Raw genomic sequence first — 12,788 nt, forward strand, 5'->3', positions numbered from 1 at the left:
TTGGGATTTCAGGCTCGTGCCCATGTCAAGAGGTACAAGACCTCCGACAATTTTCTTAGCCTGCAAACTAAGGGAGAAAAGCTCAATTGTTGAGCTTGTGCTCAGATTGTCTGAGTACAACAATCGCTTGAATCGAGTGGGAGTTGATCTTCCAGATGAAATAGTGATGGTTCTCCAAAGTCACTGCCACCAAGCTACTAGAGCTTCGTGATGAACTATAACATATCAGGGATAGATATGATCCTTGAGCTATACGCGACACCGCGAAAGTAGAAATCAAAAGGGAGCATCAATCGTTGATGGTTAGTAAAACCACTGGTTTCAAGAAGGGCAAGGGCAAGAAAGGGATACTTCATGGAACAACAAATCAGTTGCTGTTCTAGTGAAGAAACCCAAAGTTGAACCCAAGCCCGAGACTAAGTGCTTCTGTAATAAGGGGAACAGTCACTAAAGCAGAACCACCCTAGATACTTGGTAGATGAGAAGGCTGACAAGGTCAATAGAAGTATATTGGATATACATTGTGTTAATGTGTACTTTACTAGTACTCCTAGTAGCACCATGGTATTAGATACCGGTTCGGTTGCTAAATGTTAGTGAGCTCGAAATAAAAGGCTGCGGAGTAAACGGAGACTAGCTAAAGGTGAGCTGGCAATATGTGTTGGAAGTTTTTTCCAAGCTTGATGTGATCAAGCATCGCACGCTCCCTCTACCATCGAGATTGGTGTTTGCGTTGAGCGTAGACATGATTGGATTATGTCTATCGCAATACAGTTATTCATTTAAGGAGAATAATGGTTACTCTGTTTATTTGAATAATACCTTCAATGGTCTTGCACCTAAAATGAATGGTTTATTGAATCTCGATCGTAGTGATACACATGTTCATGCCAAAAGATATAAGATAGTAATGATAGTACCACCTACTTGTGGCACTGCCACGTAAGTCATATCGGTATAAAATGCATGAAGAAGCTCCATGTTGATGGATCTTTGGGCTCACTCGTTTTTGAAAAGTTTGAGACATGCGAACCATGTCTATTGGTGTATATGCATGAAGAAACTCCATGCAAATGGACCGTTTGGACTCACTTGATTTTGAATCACTTGAGACATGCAAATCATACCACATGGGCAAGATGACTGAAAGCCTCCTTTTCAGTAAAATGGAACTAGAAAGCAACTTGTTGGAAGTAATACATTTTGATGTGTGCAGTCCAATGAGTTCTGAGGCATGTAGTGGATATCGTTATGTTCTTACTTCACAGATGATTTGAGTAGATGTTGAGTATATTTACTTGATGAATCACGAGTCTGAATTATTGAAAGGTTCAAGTAATTTCAGGGAGAAGTTGAAAGATCGTCGTGACAAGAGGATAAAATATCTATGATATGATCATAGAGATGAATATCTGAATTACGAGTTTGGCACAGAATTAAGACATTGTGGAAATTGTTTCACAACTAATACAGCCTGGAACACCATAGTGTGATGGTGTGTCCAAACATCATAACTGCACCCTATTGGATATGATGCATACCATGATGTCTCTTATCAAATTACCACGATAATTTATGGGTTAGGCATTAGAGACAACCACATTCACTTTAAATAGGGCACCACGTAATTCTGATGAGATGACACCGTATGAACTATGGTTTAGAGAAACCTAAGCTGTCATTTCTTAAAAGTTTGGGGCTGCGACGCTTATGTGAAAAAGTTTCAGGCTGATAAACTCGAACCCAAAGCGGATAAATGCATCTTCATAGGACACCCAAAATAGTTGGGTATACCTCCTGTATCATATTCGAAAGCAATAAGGGATTGTTTCTAGAATCGGGTCCTTTCTCGAGGAAAAGTTTCTCTTGAAAGAATTGAGTGGGAGGATGGTGGAGACTTGATGAGGTTATTGAACCGTCTCTTCAACTAGTGTGTGGCAGGGCATAGGGAGCTGTTCCTGTGCCACGTACACCAATTGAAGTGGAAGCTTATGATAGTGATCATGAAACTTCAGATCAAGTCACTACCAAACCTCGTAGGACAAGGATGCGTACTACTTCAGAGTGGTACGTATCCAGTCTTGGAAGTCATGTTGCTAGACAACAATGAACCTACGAGCTATGGAGAAGCGATGGTGGGCCCGGATTCCGATAAATGGCTCGAGGCCATAAAATCCGAGAGAGGATCCATGTATGAAAACAAAGTGTAGACTTTGGCAGAACGGCTCGATGGTCGTAAGGCTGTTGAGTACAGATGGATTTTAAAAGGAAGACGGACAATGATGGTAAATGTCACCATTAAGAAAGCTCGACTTGTCGTTAAGATGTTTCCCGACAAGTTCAAGGAGTTGACTACGATGAGACTTTCTCACTCGTAGCGATGCTAAGAGTCTGTTGGAATTATATTAGCGATTACTGCATTATTTATGAAATCTTGCAGACAGGATGCCAAAACATTGTTTCCTCGATGATTTTCTTGAGGAAAGGCTGTATGTGATACAACCGGAAGGTTTTGTCAATCCTGAAAGATGCTAACAAGTATGCAAAGCTCCAGCAATCCTTCTAAGGACTGGAGTAAGCATCTCGGAGTTGGAATGTATGCTTTGATGAGATGATCAAAGATTTTGGGTGTATACAAAGTTTATGAGAAACTTGTATTTCTAAAGAAGTGAGTGGGAGCACTATAGAATTTCTTATGAATATATGTTGTTGACATATTGTTGATCAGAAATGACGTAGAATTTCTGGAAAGCATATAGGGTTATTTGGAAAGTGTTTTTCAATAGAAAGCCTGGATTAAGCTACTTGAACATTGAGCATCAAGATCTATAAGGATAGATCAAAACGCTTAATGGTACTTTCAAATGAGCACATACATTGACATGATCTTGAAGGTGTTCAAGATGGATCAGTCAAAGAAGGAGTTCTTGCCTGAGTTGTAAGGTATGAAGTTAAGACTTAAAGCTCGACCACGGCAAAAGAAAGAGGAAGGATGAAGGTCGTCCCCTGTGCTTTTGTCATAGGCTCTATACGGCATGCCATGCTGAGTACCGCACCTGATGTGTGCCTTGCCACATATCTGGCAAGAGGGTACAAAGGTAATCTAGGAGTAGATCACCAGATAGCGGTCAAAATTATCCTTAGAGGAATAAGGATATGTTTCTCGGTTATGGAAGTGATAAAGAGTTCGACGTAAAGAGTTACGTCGATGCAAGCTTAACACCTATCCGGATAGCTCTGAGTAGAGATACCGAATACGTATAATGGAGCAACAATTTAGAATAGCTCCAAGTAGAACAGTTATTTGAAATGGATTCAAATGTAGCATAGTAGTTGCATCCACAAGATGACATAGAAATTTCTGAAGTACATACGGATCTGAATGTTGCAGACCCGTTGCTGAAACCTCTCTCACGAGCATAACATGATCAAACCCAGAACTCTTTGGGTGTTAGTCACATGGGGATGTGACCTTGAGTGTTAATCACATATCGATGTGAACTGGATTATTGACTCTAGTGCAAGTGGGAGACTGTTGGAAATATGCCCTAGAGGCAATAATAAATTGGTTATTATTATATTTCCTTGTTCATGATAATCGTTTATTATCCATGCTAGAATTGTATTGATAGGAAACTCAGATACATGTGTGGATACATAGACAACACCATGTCCCTAGTAAGCCTCTAGTTGACTAGCTCATTGATCAATAGATGGTTACGGTTTCCTGACCATGGACATTGGATGTCGTTGATAACGGGATCACATCATTAGGAGAATGATGTGATGGACAAGACCCAATCCTAAGCCTAGCACAAGATCATATAGTTCGTATGCTAAAGCTTTTCTAATGTCAATTATCATTTCCTTAGACCATGAGATTGTGCAACTCCCGGATACCGTAGGAGTGCTTTGGGTGTGCCAAACGTCACAACGTAACTGGGTGGCTATAAAGGTACACTACAGGTATCTCTGAAAGTGTCTGTTGGGTTGGCACGAATCGAGACTGGGATTTGTCACTCCGTGTAAACGGAGAGGTATCTTTGGGCCCACTCGGTAGGACATCATCATAATGTGCACAATGTGATCAATAAGTTGATCACGGGATGATGTGTTACGGAACGAGTAAAGAGACTTGCCGGTAACGAGATTGAACAAGGTATCGGGATACCGACGATCGAATCTCGGGCAAGTATCGTACCGATAGACAAAGGGAATTGTATACGGGATTGATTAAGTCCTTGACATCGTGGTTCATCCGATGAGATCATCGTGGAACATGTGGGAGCCAACATGGGTATCCAGATCCCGCTGTTGGTTATTGACCGGAGAGTCATCTCGGTCATGTCTGCATGTCTCCCGAACCCGTAGGGTCTACACACTTAAGGTTCGATTACGCTAGGGTTATAGGGAAAGTATGTACGCAGTTACCGAATGTTGTTCGGAGTCCCGTATGAGATCCCGGACGTCACGAGGAGTTCCGGAATGGTCCGGAGGTAAAGATTTATATATGGGAAGTCCTGTTTTGGTCACCGGAAAAGTTCCGGGTTTTATCGGTAACGTACCGGGACCACCGGGAGGGTCCCGGGGGTCCACCAAGTGGGGCCACAAGCCCCGGAGGGCTGCATGGGCCAAGTGTGGGAGGGGACCAGCCCCAGGTGGGCTGGTGCGCCCCCCACAAGGGCCCAAGGCGCCTAAAGGGGAGGAAGGGGGCAAACCCTAAGGGCAGATGGGCCTTAGGGCCCATGCCTGGTGCGCCTCCCTCTTCCCCTCCCCTTGGCCGCCCCCTAGATGGGATCTAGGGGCTGCCGCCACCCCTAGGGAGGGAACCCTAGGTGGGGGCACAGCCCCTCCCCTCCCCCTATATATACTTGAGGTTTGGGGCTGCCCAACATATGTGAATTCTCTCCCAGTTGACGCAGTCCTGCCCCTCTCCCTCCTCGTCTCTCGTAGTGCTTAGCAAAGCCCTGCTGGAGTCCCGCACTCCTCCACCACCACCACGCCGTCGTGCTGCTGCTGGATGGAGTCTTCCCCAACCTCTCCTTCTCCCCTTGCTGGATCAAGGCGTAGGAGACGTCACCGTGCTGTACGTGTGTTGAACACGGAGGTGCCGTCCGTTCGGCACTAGGATCATCGGTGATTTGGATCATGACGAGTACGACTCCATCAACCCCGTTCTCTTGAACGCTTCCGCGTAGCGATCTACAAGGGTATGTAGATGCACTCTCCTTCCCTCGTTGCTAGATTACTCCATAGATTGATCTTGGTGATGCGTAGAAAATTTTGAATTTCTGCTACGTTCCCCAACAGTAGGTTGTTCTAGGATCACTTCTTGATCATTGTTTCTCGACCGTGATTTTGCCTTCTCTTCTCGCTCTCATTTGCGTATGTTAGCCACCATATATGCTAGTCGCTTGCTGCAGCTCCACCTTATACCTTTTACCCTTCCTATAAGCTTAAATAGTCTTGATCGCGAGGGTGTGAGATTGCTGAGTCCCCGTGACTCACAGATACTTCCAAAACCAGTTTGCAGGTGCTGATGTTACCGAGCAGGTGACGCAACCAAGCTCAAGGAGGAGCTCGATGAAGACCTTGTCCTTTGGGTTGTTTCGTTCTAGTCGATCAGTGGTGGAGCCCAGTTGGGGTCGATCGGGGATCTGTGTAGCATTTGGGGTAGTCTTCTTTTATTTTGGTTCCATAGTCGGACCTTGATTGTATCTGGATGATGTAATGCTTTATTCATGTTTTGTGTGAAGTGGCGATTGTAAGCCAACTATGTATCTTTTTCCCTTATGTATTACATGGGTTGTGTGAAGATTACCTCACTTGCGACATTGCTTACAATGCAGTTATGCCTCTAAGTCGTGCTTCGACACGTGGGAGATATAGCCGCATCATGGGTGTTACAAGTTGGTAATCAGAGCCTTCCCCGACCTTAGGAGCCCCCTGCTTGATCGAATCGTTGGCGTTGTTGAGTCTAGAAAAATGTTTTGAGTCATTTAGGATTATATATATATATATATATATATATATATATATATATATATATATATATATCGGAGAGTAGTAATTCTTATTACTCCTCAGTCCCCTCATCGCTCTGGTGAGCCATCCCGACGTAGAGTTTTGTCTCTTCTATTCTCAAATTTCACTAAATTTTTTTTAGGATCACACGGATATCTTGGAATCGTTTTGATGGGTTTGTGACGAGAACATTGTTCTTGGTGCCTCCTGACATTTAGGGGTTGTGGCAGTGTCCCAGGGAGTTGAGCTCCGAGGTGTTGTCGTCACAATTTTATCATTGAGATTCTGAAATACCTGAGTTTCGCCGACATCGAAAATCTCTTTTATGAAGTTGTTGGTGAGATAACCTCGACGCCACCCAATACTGGGGCGGGAGTTCGGGAGTATTGCCATAACTCGTATAACGGATGCTTTTTGAAGGTTGAGGTAAATGATTTCCGAAGGTTTCTTGGTTATGTGTTGAAGGATGGATACAACTGGATGTAGGATTTACTAGATTTGGGTGAGATATTATGCTTCCCCTGTATCCCCAACACCTGATTGCATAACCGGGAAAGTTTCGGGAGTTTATAAGTGGGAATTCAAGTAGCTCTTAGGATATCTTTTCGACAGATGTATGATATGAAATTGGGGTTCGACGTCTAGTGGTCCGCCTATCCACGGTTGATTTTACAGTGGCCTCGTTGTGTCTTAAAGAGTCCTTGGCTATGCTGACTCGGGGACGCTTCGTATGTCATGTGCACTGCCTTGTACATGATGGTGCTGTATGATCGAGCCCGTGTAGGCCCCACCACGAAAACTTCGGACGGAATCTCTATCATATGTTTGTTCCGGCTTATTCTGCAAGCCAATCCTTTGTTTTCTTTTCAGTTGTGGTATTCGAGTTGCTTCGAAGTCAAATGTTGATTCCATACCTTTCCTAAGCGATGCTCTCATACCTCTATGTCAATACTAATCCTTCATGATAATCGAGATTGTCATGTCAATTCTTTTCAACCGGCGTGTCTCTCTTCAAGTGGATCCGTTCATTTCAACATCCGCAAGATCAACTCAAAGTCTTCTCAACGTTGTTTGTTTCATCCGTCCTAAGTTGTCTTTGTTTTCCCGCCCTCCCACCCTTTTTCTTCAAGGACTCATATATCTTAATCAAGTATCCATTTTATTCATGTGAATTTTCTCCATTCCTTTCTTTCAGTGTTCTTACCCGGTGATTCTCATGAAGATACTAATGGGGCCTCAAGTTCATCATTCTTCATTCGTTTTCTTCTCCGGTGGATTCAAGTCAAGCTTTGTTGATCATATCCTTTCCTCGTTTCCATGCTTTCTCATGCCGGTGCACCTCTTAATCATCCATTTCTCGCTATTCAATTGTTCCGGAGTGCTCAAGATATCTCAAAAGGCTCGTCTAGTCATTCAAGATCCATTCAACCTATTTTGAGGATATTATCTCATCCAAGCCTTTTAATTCAACAGGTGCATTCTCTCTTTTAAATCGTTCAACGGTGTTTTCTTTTGAGTGGGCCCTAACCCACAAGTCTTTCCCAGGATCTTACCTGACTCTTCTTATTCTTCCGGAGCTTTTCAAATTCTTTTCCAAATTTGTCGTAAGAATGATTCATCATCAGTCATATGTATTTCTCCAAGATCTTTCAAATTCTTTTCATCGTTTGGTTCAACCTTTCTATTCGTCATCCCGGAGTATCTCAACAATTCATGGTGCTGTCTCTCATCGTCATTCTCAACATTTGAAGACCGAAGAAGAGTTACCTCCAAATCTTGTCCGTTCTCTCAGAGATTCGTGATTCTAGCTTGTTGCCATCCTCTCATAACTATTTTCGATTGTGAGATATTATTTTCACCCATCTAGAGTAATTCAAAGTATTTTCAATTTGATTCTCCGGAGCCCATCATCTCATAATTATTCATTCCCAGTTTTCAGTTATCGTTCACCTAATCTTACCAGTGCATCGATCAAATATCCTCTAATCAGTTCTTGATCTCTTCGTTCTCATGTATCTAAATCCCCTCAAGCTTCTTCGTTCATTTGCTAATTCTTCGCGGTGTTTCTTTATCTTTTCTTCGTTGATTTTTAATTCTTACGGTGGTTCGTTCAAGATTTCTCTTCCTGGTTTATCATATCAATTCATTCGTTCTTTCCAATCCTACCAATGGTTCGTGGAAGACCTTTCTCAAGTTGGCGCTATATCTATCTAAATCCTTTCTATGAGAATAAGTAGTATGCCAAACCCGTTGCTTGCCATCAACTTAAATTGGTGAAGGATACGCATAACATAATTCTTATTCTTGCTTCATCCAAATGATGGATTCGTTCCTCCGGAGTTTGTTCACAATGACTAATTCTCGTTGTCAATTGTTCATCTTCTCTTTTTCCCGGAGTTCCAACCTCTTTCAATTATATCACCACGGAGATTCACCTAAATCATTACAAGGATTCACCTTGTGTTTTCAACTTCTCTTTCCTTTCATTTGATCATTCTTTTGTTTCCCGGAGTTCTTCATGAAGGTTTTGCATGATGGTTCATAAAGGATTTAATCCCTTCTCGAAGTGTTCATCAAGATTCTTTTCAGAGGAGATCAAGCTTTCTTCATCTTGCAATCCGGAGTGCAATTCTTTTTACCTCATCTTTGGAGGTGGTATTATGTCATTCTTGATAATTTCCCTTCGTGCTTCATGATTCACAAGTTATCAAGAATGAGATATTTCAAATCCATCAACCTCTTCGTTGGAATTATCTTGGGGTTATATTTCATCTAAAGCCTTCCCTAAGGATTGTTGTTATCTATGGTGCTTATAAATGATCCAAGTCCTTCATTTATCCTCCTGGTGATATAAGCTTCTCGTATCCTTGTTGATATCAATCCAATCTATCGTTTCCGTCAGTGGTAGAATTTCAACTCAGTTTTGAGATGTTTTCCATAAGCCCACAACAAGCTTACTCTTTTCGTTGTTGTTTTTCCAACTACTCCGTTCGACCCTTCTCCTAAGTATGCCTTTTCAAGCTCTTTTGTGAGAGAAGTTGGCATTTTCTTCTCCATTCTCCTATTTCAATTATCTATCTTCTATTCTTTCATTCTGGAGGCTTTGCGATGTTGTTCTTTTCACCCATCATTTCGTTTTGTCAAAGATCATGTTCTTTTCATGCCTATCCATTTAACCGAGTGTTGTGCCCTTTTTGCTCAAGTTCTTTTCACCTTATCAAGCCTTGCATCTCTTTTCAACCGGAGTGCTGTCTGAGATCTTTCTTACCCCTTGCTCCATTCATTCAATAGTTCCGGAGGCAGTGTGTTGTCATTTCATCAAGTATCTTCTCATCTTACCAAGTTCTTATTCAATTCCTTCTCTTTTCAACCGGAGTGCTTCCCGAATTTGTTATTCCTTGTTCCTCTTTTCTGATGGAGATTGTCAATTACATTTATCTCTGTTGTATTCTTTGCTCGAGATGGTTTAAACTTTCAAAGTTCTTTGGTTTCACTCGTTTGTCAAAGAAATAACTTAGTTTTACCTCTTCTCTTTCTCTTCCGTTTTTCCCTCCGGTGCCATCCTAGATCTCGGGACGAGATCCTCTCGTAGTGGTGGAGTGTTGTGACTGTTGGGGAACGTAGTAATTTCAAAATTTTCCTACGCACACGCAAGATCATGGTGATGCATAGCAACGAGAGGGGAGAGTGTTGTCTACGTACCCTCATAGACTGACAGCGGAAGCGTTATGACAACGCGGTTGATGTAGTCGTACGTCTTCACAGCCCGACCGATCAAACACCGAAACTACAGCACCTCCGAGTTCTAGCACATGTTCAGCTCGATGACGATCCCCGGACTCCGATCCAGCAAACTGTAGGGGAAGATTTCCATTAGCACGACGGCGTGGTGACGATCTTGATGTTCTACAGTCGCAGGGCTTCGCCTAAGCACCGCTACAATATTATCGAGGATCATGGTGGAGGGGGGCACATCACACGGCTAAGAGAACAATCTCCAAGACCAACTTGTGTGTCTAGAGGTGCCCCCTGCCCCCGTATATAAAGGAGCAAGGGGGAGGGGTGGCCGGCCTGGAGGAGGCGCGCCAGGGAGGAGTCCTACTCCTACCGGGAGTAGGACTCCCTCCTTTTTCCTTGTCCAACTAGGAGAGGGGGAAGGAAGGGAGAGAGGAGAGGAAGGAAAGGGGGGGCGCCGCCCACCTCCTTCTCCAATTTGGACTAGAGGGGGAGGGGGCGCGCGGCCTGCCCTGGCCGCCCCTCCTCTTCTCCACTTTGGGCCCATGAGGCCCATTAACCCTCGGGGGGGGGGGGGAGGGTCCGGTAACCCCCCGGTACTCCGGTTTTATCCAAAACTTCTCCGGAACACTTCTGGTGCCCGAATATAGCCGTCCAATATATCAATCTTTATGTCTCGACCATTTCAAGACTCTTCGTCATGTCCGTGATCACATCCGGGACTCCGAACAATCTTCGGTACATCAAAATATATAAACTCATAATGAAACTGTCATCGTAACGTTAAGCGTGTGGACCCTACGGGTTCGAGAACAATGTGGACATGACCGAGACATGTCTCCAGTCAATAACCAATAGCGGAACCTGGATGCTCATATTGGCTCCTACATATTCTACGAAGATCTTTATCGGTCAGACCGCATAACAATATACGTTGTTCCCTTTGTCATCGGTATGTTACTTGCCCGAGATTGGATCGTCGGTATCTCAATACCTAGTTCAATCTCGTTACCGGCAAGTCTCTTTACTCGTTTCGTAATACATCATCTCACAACTAACTCATTAGTTGCAATGCTTGCAAGGCTTATGTGATGTGCATTACCGAGAGGGCCCAGAGATACCTCTCCGACAATCGAAGTGACAAATCATAATCTCGAAATACGCCAACCCAACATGTACCTTTGGAGACACTTGTAGAGCTCCTTTATAATCACCCAGTTACGTTGTGACGTTTGGTAGCACACAAAGTGTTCCTCCAGCAAACGGGAGTTGCATAATCTCATAGTCATAGGAACATGTATAAGTCATGAAGAAAGCAATAGCAACATACTAAACGATCGGGTGCTAAGCTAATGGAATGGGTCATGTCAATCACATCATTCTCCTAATGATGTGATCCCGTTAATCAAATGACAACACATGTCTATGGTTAGGAAACATAACCATCTTCGATTAACGAGCTAGTCAAGTAGAGGCATACTAGTGACGTTTATTTTGTCTATGTATTCACACAAGTATTATGTTTCCGGTTAATACAATTCTAGCATGAATAATAAACATTTATCATGATATAAGGAAATAAAATAATAACTTTATTATTGCCTCTAGGGCATATTTCCTTCAGTCTCCCACTTGCACTAGAGTCAATAATCTAGATTACACAGTAATGATTCTAACACCCATGGAGCTTTGGTGCTGATCATGTTTTGCTCGTGGAAGAGGCTTAGTCAACGGGTCTGCTACATTCAGATCCGTATGTATCTTGCAAATCTCTATGTCTCCCACCTGGACTAGATCCCGGATGAAATTGAAGCGTCTCTTGATGTGCTTGGTTCTCTTGTGAAATCTGGATTCCTTTGCCAAGGCAATTGCACCAGTATTGTCACAAAAGATTTTTCGTTGGACCCGATGCACTAGGTATGACACCTAGATCGGATATGAACTCCTTCATCCAGACTCTTTCGTTTGCTGCTTCCGAAGCAGCTATGTACTCCGCTTCACATGTAGATCCCGCCACAACTCTTTGTTTAGAACTGCACCAACTGACAGCTCCACCGTTTAATGTAAACACATATCCGGTTTGCGATTTAGAATCGTCCGGATCAGTGTCAAAGCTTGCATCGACGCAACCATTTACGATGAGCTCTTTGTCACCTCAAACATATCCTTAGTCCTTTTCAGGTATTTCAGGATGTTCTTGACCGCTGTCCAGTGATCCACTCCTGGATTACTTTGGTACCTCCCTGCTAGACTTATAGCAAGACACACATCAGGTCTGGTACACAGCATTGCATACATGATAGAGCCTATGGCTGAAGCATAGGGAACATCTTTCATTTTCTCTCTATCTTCTGCAGTGGTCGGGCATTGAGTCTTACTCAATTTCACACCTTGTAACACAGGCAAGAATCCTTTCTTTGCTTGATCCATTTTGAACTTATTCAAAACTTTGTCAAGGTATGTGCTTTGTGAAAGTCCAATTAAGCGTCTTGATCTATCTCTATAGATCTTAATGCCCAATATGTAAGCAGCTTCACCGAGGTCTTTCATTGAAAAACTCTTATTCAAGTATCCCTTTATGCTATCCAGAAATTCTATATCATTTCCGGTTAGTAATATGTCATCCACATATAATATCAGAAATGCTACAGAGCTCCCACTCACTTTCTTGTAAATACAGGCTTCTCCAAAAGTCTATACAAACCTAAATGCTTTGATTACACTATCAAAGCGTTTATTCCAACTCCGAGAGGCTTGCACCAGTCCATAAATGGATCGCTTGAGCTTGCACACTTTGTTAGCTCCTTTTGGATCGACAAAACCTTCCGGCTGTATCATATACAACTCTTCTTCCAGAAATCCATTCAGGAATGCATTTTTGACATCCATCTGCCAAATTTCTTTATCATAAAATGCGGCAATCGCTAACATGATTCGGACAGACTTAAGCATCGCTACGGGTGAGAAGGTCTCATCGTAGTCAATCCCTTGAACTTGTCGAAAACCTTTTGCGACAAGTCGAGCTTTGT

This window comes from Triticum aestivum, chromosome 6A, assembly GCF_018294505.1.
Source record: "Triticum aestivum cultivar Chinese Spring chromosome 6A, IWGSC CS RefSeq v2.1, whole genome shotgun sequence".
Taxonomy (NCBI): Eukaryota; Viridiplantae; Streptophyta; class Magnoliopsida; order Poales; family Poaceae; genus Triticum; species Triticum aestivum.